The following is an 8,995-nucleotide window of genomic DNA, read 5'->3' as shown; positions in this document are numbered from 1 at the left end:
TGGGTTTCTGCAGGCTCTTCGGCTAGTTGGTCTGGTCGCCTCTTTCTAGAGCATTGTCCTTGAGCGGCTCTTCAGGAGCTTTCTGAGAGGAATTCCCTTCTCCAGCCTGCACACTCATCTGGTAGCCACCCCAACCCTCTGCTTCCCCTCCCTCTTATCCTCCCAGCTGCTGTGAGTCTGCCAATGAGCAGGGGCCAGCAGGGATTATGTTTACCCTTTGGTTGCTGGGTGGCGTGGGTGCCTTTGCACTCAGGGATGCATATGAGGATGGAAGAATGGTAAGTGACCGCAAATAAGCATTTATAGAGAGCATTTGTAAGTACTCAAAGGATGTAATAGCAAGTTAGGTAGCAAGAACAACAACAAAACCATATGGCTGGGTCATGTTTTATTGAATGGGATAGGTCCATGAGGGGAAGGATAAGAGCAAAGAGTAAACACTTTCTGCATTCTGGTTGTGTTTGTCTTTTCTCTGGAAAGAAGCCTGAGGGGCTGCTGGGCTGAAAACAGAATTACTTTTCTTTTTTCATCCTCACATTCCTTCCTGCTTGACCAGATTTATCAAACAGCTTGGTCTGGGTGTCTTTTTTTGGAGCAAGTCAGGAAAAGTGTCAGTGCCGTGCGAAGGTCAGTTGCAAAACTATTACTCAATGCTGCTGAACAGAGAAACAACTACAGTCACAAACCAAAGCTTGTTTGTCAGGGCATGCATTACTGATGAAGGGGAGCAGGGCAGGGGAAGGGAAACCAGAACTCAGGGGTGAAAGCCTGATCCTGTCAAAATCAATGGGAGTATTGTCATTGACTGTAGTGGAGCCAGGATTTCACCCCAATGTTTCTTTTGGGGAGACTTTATTATTATTATTTTTAAACTGCTTAATTTCCTCCTGTTGGATGCTGCTTTTCTAGCATGCTTACCTCTGAATGATCATAATCCTTTAATATGCAGCTAGCACCCTATTTTAACTGCTATAAGGAAGGGTGGGCAGCATTTATAAGAACTCTGTAGTGCATCCTTTCTCTAGGAAGAACATGGCAGTAGCTTTGAAAGAGACCTTTTAAAATAATTGTTCAGTACTCATAGCAGTTACATTAAGAGCTTGAATGGTCTCTTTTACGCACACCTGTTCCATAAATTACGCATTTGATTTTGACTTCACTGGTAAATTTGTACAAGCTGCTGTCTTACTTGCAGGAGGCATTCATGTCTCCCACATCAGGTCACAATAATTTCTGAGTATCATGGGGAGAGAAAGGTGTATGTGATCACACTATTTCTATACATTCCATACAGCTGGAAACGGTCACTTATGAATACATTGCCTTACTTTGTAGATCTGTCTGCAGATGGTAGCATTATATTTCCAAATTTAAGGAGCACAGCAGAATCTATACCTCTGGCATTTCAAATACATAGTCACCATTGAATTACACGAAGAAGAATGTGTTCTACACACTTCCTAGCAGAAAGAAGCAGGCACTGAAATAGCCAGTGACAGATAAAGACAAGATCCCCTGAGCACCAGGACATAGGTCCAAAGCTCAGAGACGACCGCCAAATTTAGGAGTGTCGATCGTTCACTCCCAAGAAGCCACTACTAAAGAAGTACCCTGTTGCTCTCCCAGACTCAGTCACTTAGGTTTGTCTACATTCCAAAAAAAGTCATCGTAGGTTAGCAGCTAGAGTTGAACACCAAGCTGCCTTGTAGACTTGAACTTGAGCGGCTAACCTGCGTTCAAAGCTGAGGGCATGTCTACACTTACCTCCGGAGTGATTGATCTAGGGGTCGATTTATCGCGTCTAGTGAAGATGTGATAAATCGATTGCTGAGTGCTCTCCTGTCGACTCCGGTACAGCACCAGAACGAGACACGGAGGCACAGTCAATGGGGGAGCGCCAGCAGTCAACCTACAGCAGTGAAGACACCGTGGTAAGTAGCTCTAAGTATGTTGACTTCAGCTATGCTATTTTTGTAGCTGCAGTTGCATAACTTAGACCAGCTTAGCTTGCCCCTCCCTCCCCCAGTTTAGACCAGGCCTAAGTTGCTGGGTCTTCACTGCTATTTTAACATGGGTTAATTAATCTGAGTTAAGAATGCAACTTTTTTTGCAGTGCACACAGACCTTATGTGAAGAGGCCAATCTTGAGCTTCTTTTACCTGAAGATTCTGTCAGAAAGCTGAGCCCAAAGTCACTAGGCATTTTAGAGACGCAAGGCTTTCTTCTACCCATGTGGGAGATATCAGCCTCCTCTCTTTTTCCCTCAAGCAAGTGAGAGTAGGGAGAAGGAACAGCTTAGACCCCACTATAGTGAAGCAGTGCAGGGAGATGAAACGGTTGAGTTGCCCACCACCATTCAGTGTGGGAAGCCTTCATCAAGAAAAAAGAATACAGCCTCACTGCCAGGAGATGTGGAAGGGAAGGAATTATCTCACCTGCTGCCTCCAGGAATGGGGATGGAGACAAGGAGTATGTGGGGCTTAAAATGTTGGTGGATCTAGGACCTGCAGTTGTCAAAGGACCAAATAGAAAGGTTGAAAAGATGAAAAATGACGTGCTACTCTTAATCTGATTTCAGTGTTATATGCAGGAAATTATTGACAGTAAAGTAGCCATGGTAGGTCTCCAGCAACAATGACAATGTAGAAGATTAAGCTAGTTGTCATTCTTTTGTCTCTTAAATATTGTGTTCTGAAATGACACACTGATGTGGGTGGCCATCTCATTTTGAGTCATATGACCATCATCTTGTGTTGGACATGGAGACTCAAAGCCCAGCAGTTTTGCCACTGGGTAAAAATTAGGTCTTTTTCAGAAACCTACCATTATTTCAATGGAGTTTTGCAGAACAAGCAAACCTACTATCTATTACAGGTTTGTCAAGTGACACCTGGGGTTAGCATGAATCAAATCTCCTCACAGTTTCTATGATGTGTAGTTCCATCTCTTCCTCTTTGCTGTTCTGTGAGCTACTTTTTCTCCTATGCGGCCTGGTGCTTAGTCTCCCTCCACTTCATGGAGAGAGACAGGAAAATAGTCTGAGGGCTCACTTATTTTCTCCCCAGGGCAACACTGGGATCCAGACAAAGAACTCCATGACTCAAAAGTCAGTAAACGGTGACATGTAATGAGAAACACATGCAGGGAGAGCCAGCTAATGCCCACAACCTCTGTAAGACCATTGTAATGAAAAGAATCTTGCGTTTGTCACAACCTGTAATCCTAAAATCATCATATTACTTAATAAAATGGAAATTTACATCAGCATATTTCTACTGAAGTTTCATATCTTGCACCCGACTGAGAACACAGAAGCATCCAGTGCAACATAGCTAAATGAAATTCATGGTTAAGACTAGGAAAAAATGCACCACATGAAAATACAAGCGTCATGTGTTTATGAAATCCCATTTCATGAAAATAAGAGTAAAAAGTATGATTTAATTGGTACAACTATGTTTCCTTGCTGTAGTCCCCCTTTTAAAGGAGACTATATAATCCAAACATTGATTGGCTAGTATAAGATTCACATTTTACTTAAATCATACATCTACCCAATAAATGCAAATACACATGAATGTTGAAGTGTAACACTGTGAAGTCAATGGGTTTCCTCTGTGTAATTCAGGAAAAAGTCATGGTACATCCATGGTGAATATCTTAAATATCTTAAAATGCTTACTTGTTTATTAGCACATTCAATTAGCTGAAAGGAGTATGGGTTGCAAAAATGCTAACTACATGTTCATTTTTCTCCATATTCTTGGCCAACAGCACTCTTGCTGACAATTGCACTTTTCAAACAGTCCAGCTTCATACTTAGCATTATTTATGATTAATTTCACTTTACCTTGTATTGTAGTTCTGGCTACTATATCTCATTCTTATATCTCATTCAAGACAAGAGATGCTGTCCAGACTCCGGCTTTCTGTTTTGTATGTGCTCACATCTGTGTGCACTTGAGCTGGTCAAAAGTTTTTTTGGTCAAAATGAGTTTTCAGTGAAAAATATCTTTTTGGCCAAAATCAAAACATTTTTCAAAATGTGTCTGTTCTGACAAAGTTTCATTTATAAAATAAAATGAAACAAAGCATTTTCACCAGAGTGAAATGTCCCATTTTGATTTTTTTGAGTTCAAATGACTTTTAAAAAAACACATTGCTTTTTTATATCAAAAACCTTTTTAATGTTTTAAAAGGTCAACATCAAAATGAAACAATTTGATTTGATTGAAATGAAATGTTTTCATTGACCCCCAAATATTTTTTTCCCCAAAATGTAATTTTGTGGGAAATTTTGAAATTTTTCGGTTTTGTTCTTTTGGACCGGAAACTTTTGAACTCACAGAAGTCCGATGAAAGAGAAAATCTGGTTCCTGCCTAGATGGAGTGTGCACACTTGGCTGCACTAATAATTGCATGCCCAGATGATAGTTTTTGTACACAAAAAGTCCATTTATCAAAACAGATTTTGTGTGTGCAAATTTTACCATCTGCACATGCTGTCTGAATTGTATCTAAAGAAGCATGAACATTTGTCTGGAATTGTCTGTCTAATCTATCACTGTTCTTATCACTGCACTATTTGAGTGCCAATGGTGCTAGTTGCTCATGGTTCAGTTATCCTCCATATGTTTACAACTTCATTCTTTTCATATTTATTCCAGTATTTTAGTAGGGACTTAAGCTAAGTGCAGGAGTGCTATCCAAAAGTAGCAACAACATCAGCTGGAAACAAAAGAGTTGTACTCAAGATGAAGCTGTGTTGATATTTCACTTTTCTTCCTCCCTAAAGTCTTCATAACTCCTTCAGCAGTTTGGGACTATTAACTATCGTATTTCACAGGATGGCATCAGTTCCTAGACATCATCTTTTCCCATCATTATATGGCAAAAACATTTGTATAGAGCTTTTCTGTACTTCAGTTCTTCCTTGATCCTCTTCTGAAGCCACAATGATGTTCATTACACAGCGTTCCCACAATTATCTTTGTCTGTTAAGGAGCTGGTTAGCAAATGCTTTCCTGGGAACCCTGAAAGACTCTTGGCCCTTAATTTCTTACAGTCTTTTTTCAGCAACTACTTAAGTCTTCTCATGTGGAGGGATTAAAAGGTTGCTTTTTCTCTCAGATTTTCATGATGACGTACAGAGGTGAGTATTTTTCACTCAGTCACTAGGTCTTTAAGCAGTATACATACCTGAGGCTCTTCTTCCATTCATCTTCCTTCCTATCTGTTTCTCCTGTGTAATGTCACTTTCATCTCAGTTTTTTGTTAGCAGCTCATCTAGCATCAGCTGGTACATAGTAGTACAGTATCCCATTTTCAAGAGCCTGATGCTGTACATAAAAGGATGCCTTTCATACCACGGTACTCTTTTTCATCTTTGTCAGTCACTGGTTCTAGTCCAATGACCTTTTCACTTATCTTTACAATATGCCTTTTCAAAATCACAAACAATTTCTTGCCACCAGCTCACTGCCTCTTCCATTTCCACTCTTTTCCTTTGCCAGAACTGTGTCATGTCACATCTTGTCACTGGGTTGTCACCGCTTTATTGAGAACTGATCTTGCATCTCATTTTTATTTTCATTTCACTTGTATACCACAGTGCCTATAACATCCTCATTTAGGGTTTCGAATTCTTGGCACCATTCCTTCCAACAGAAGAAAAAACAGGGTGAGGAGATATGAAGCTAAGCCAAATGACAAAGTCCTACTATAGCTAGAATAAACACTTATTATTGTGGGATCCTTCTTAAACACCTTAGTGCCTCGCTGTATAACAAGCTCAATTTTACACGGGACAGCATTAAAATGTTTGTATCTCATGATAAAATACTTTTATTATGCTAGGTACTAAATACAGCCATGGGTTGTCAATGTTCTTTGGTTTCAGTGATGAACTGCAGGGTTCATGCATCTTTAATGTCAAGAAGGAGAACACTTACTGAAGAGCTGCTCAATGTGCTGTCCATGTTATTAAACATAAAGACTCAAAAACTAATTCAGAAATGTCTGAATTCCTTAGAATATAGGGATGTTGTGAAAGCTGTGATTTCTGTCGGAGTTTGTTTGAGGAAGGACCAAAGGGAAACAAAAGTAACATTTCTCCCAGCTTTGAACAATGAGTATAAGTAGCAACAAATATATAATATGACATAGCTGGCATGCAGATCTTTTAATTTTTTCATTTTCTTGTCAGCAACTGTTAGATTTTGGGGGAGCCTAAACAGAGCCATTGCACTTCTGGTACTAACCCTCCTTGACGACAGGCCAAATACCAAGTGAGTCAGAACGGTTGCTATTCTTACCCTCCTCAACTCCCCATCACTATAATCTTTACTCCTGTGTATAAGATCTGAGAAGGGGAAAGCCAACACTAAACGAACAGACAAATGTGTCCCCTTATAGAAGGCCTCCAAACTAACTTCACCCAGCAGAGTTCCAGTCGGGGGAGGAGTCACTTAACCCAGTCCGTAAGCCCCTTATCTCAGAGACTTAAATCAGAATAACCACTTTACAGTCAGAAAAACAAGTTCCTCGGGCCTAGGTTAGACTAGTGACCTGGGGCCTGCAGCAACCAGCATGACTTCTGATGCACTGTCTCACCCCCATCAGCATCCTTTTTTTGTATATATAACCTAGCCTCAGGGCTTGATTGTGAGCACCAGACTGTCCCTTAAAGGGGTAGCACACCCTTCACACCTTGTTAAAAATGGATGGGATGTCGTTTTAGCTAGAAGTAGAGAAGCACATCATGGGAAATGCATAGAGCAGTGTTTCCCAAACTTGGGATGCCGCTTGTTCAGCGAAAGCCCCTGGCGGGCCGGGCCGGTTTGTTTACCTGCCGTGTGCACAGGTTCGGCTGATCGCGGCTCCCACTGGCCGCGGTTTGCCGCTGCAGGCCAATAGGGGCTGTGGGAAGCGGCGTGGGCTGAGGGACATACCGGCCGCTGCTTCCCACAGCCCCCATTGGCCTGCACTGCGAACCGTGGCCAGTGGGGAGCCGCGATCAGCCGAACCTACAGACGCGGCAGGTAAAGAAACTGGCCTGGCCTGCCAGGGGCTTTCCCTGAACAAGAGGCGTCCCGAGTTTGGGAAACACTGGCATAGAGGATAGGTCTCTGCCCCCAGAAGATTACAAACTAGGTGCCAGATTCTGCAACTTTGCTTTCATTGAATAGCACTTATACATGCGAGCAGTCCCATTGGTGAAGTCAGTTGGGCTGCTCCTGAGAATTCATCTTGCTCTGTGTGAGTAAGTGGTGCTGATTCAGGCCCTGCATGGGTAATGGTAAGTGCACCCACACAGAACATCTGAACAAGGTCTTTACTTCACATCATCTCTTAGACAGCTTGTTATGGCTTAACAGCTCATTCCCTGGAGATGAAAAAGCAAAGGGGCAGCTCAACAGCAGAAGAGGAATTTCAGATTGACATCTAGGGCCACCTTTTTAAAAATAGCCTCTGCTTTTGTACCAACAATTAATTGTGACTAGTTGATGCAGCTGCAGATGAAATCAGGGAGAAAGTTGTCTAAATGATATAATTTGCACAGGCAGTTAACTGCCACCACATTTTAAAATCTGCAGGTGATAGAGGGCCCAAAATTATGGAGGCAAAAATATTGAGCAAGTTGAAGTCCCTTTAAATATCTGGTCATCAGTGCTGACAACATGATTCAGAAGGGGTTGATCGACTGGACAGTTCCTCAGGGAGACTGTCTTTAGCAGCAGCAACATTGTGAATATTTCCCTTCATTTTGGTTGATATTATAGGATCAGTAAAGCCTTCAGGAATGGAAGACATGCCACTGGCTGTATCCACTGGTTCAACGATGCACCAATGCGCTCCGATACTACAGATTTACTTTTGACTGTGAAAATGAATATATTGTAAGTGTTTATAACACTTGTATTATTTCCCTCAGGCACAATAGGAGAAGGTTCTGACAGCCAGGCCAGAAAGAAACACTGACCAGGAACTCCTGAGGCCCACTCCTGAAAGTCACCTATGGCCTAATCCTGAACCATTGAAGTCAATAGGAGTTTTGTCATGGTCTTCAGCGAGAATAGGCTCAGGCCATTAACCTCTCTGCGTCAGATACCACATACGTTAAAAGGGGGTAATAATACTGATCTGCTTCAGTGGGATATTGTGAGAATGAATTAGTAAAACTATGTAAGTGCTAAGTATTCAAAAGTGCATGGAATTATTATATTGAGTCATTTAATTAACAGTGAAGTTATAGTCCATTATATTAATTATATATATCTATGTTTAAATACATGTGTGTGTGTCAAATAATGGCTGAAGCTATATTGTGAGGGCTGTATGTTATAGCAAATGATTCAGCGTTTGCAATAAGTTTTCAGTGTAAGCCCTATTTAACCCTTAAAGAAGCACGGATTCCATTTATTTTAAACATATGCCCAATTCAGCATGGTTCAAGAAGGATGTCCAGCCTACCTTGTAATAAAATGCCACCTCAGCGTGGTTTATAGACGATGCCTTACAGGTATGTGTTGGCTTGGAGAAGGTGTCTGGTACAGCATGATGAAGAGAACAGTACGTTCATAGCAAAAATCCCATTTTGGAGCAGCTGTACGGAGCAAATAGTGTGAAATCAATTTTAACAGTGAATATTAAGTTTTACAGCATTATCAGAAAAAGATGCTATCACTAGTCCACAGATTTTACACTATTTTGTCTTAAATAAGGGTTCAACCAATTAGTCAAGAAGTTACAATTCAAGCCTTTAAAATAAGAGTATACAAATGTAAACTCTCTTCCTCTTTCTCTTTCTCTCCTTCTCTCAAGGTTATGCTCCTGCAAACATTTGTACACGTATATATACTATGGAACTGCTCACATGATTAATGTTAAAGCATAAATATTTGTAGGATCAGGATCAGCTAAAACGGCACTCATTTCCTGCACAATCTTGCACGGAGGAGGGACATATTCTGCATAAATCGGAAACCTCCATTAC

The 8,995-nt window shown here is 41.2% G+C and overlaps 1 long non-coding RNA gene across 1 annotated transcript; it reads left to right on the top strand.

Moving 5' to 3' along the window:
- Positions 1-230: 230 nt before the first annotated feature.
- Positions 231-8,159, top strand: LOC311517278. The gene is made up of 3 exons (XR_014710651.1): positions 231-278; positions 1,858-1,931; positions 7,934-8,159. It is a non-coding gene; the product is annotated as an uncharacterized lncRNA (long non-coding RNA).
- Positions 8,160-8,995: the final 836 nt, after the last annotated feature.

This window comes from Lepidochelys olivacea (assembly GCF_965140295.1).
Source record: "Lepidochelys olivacea isolate rLepOli2 genome assembly, chromosome: 2".
NCBI lineage: Eukaryota > Metazoa > Chordata > Testudines > Cheloniidae > Lepidochelys > Lepidochelys olivacea.
The sequence above is the reverse complement of the archived record's forward strand: the minus strand, read 5'-3'. Positions and strand labels throughout refer to the sequence as shown.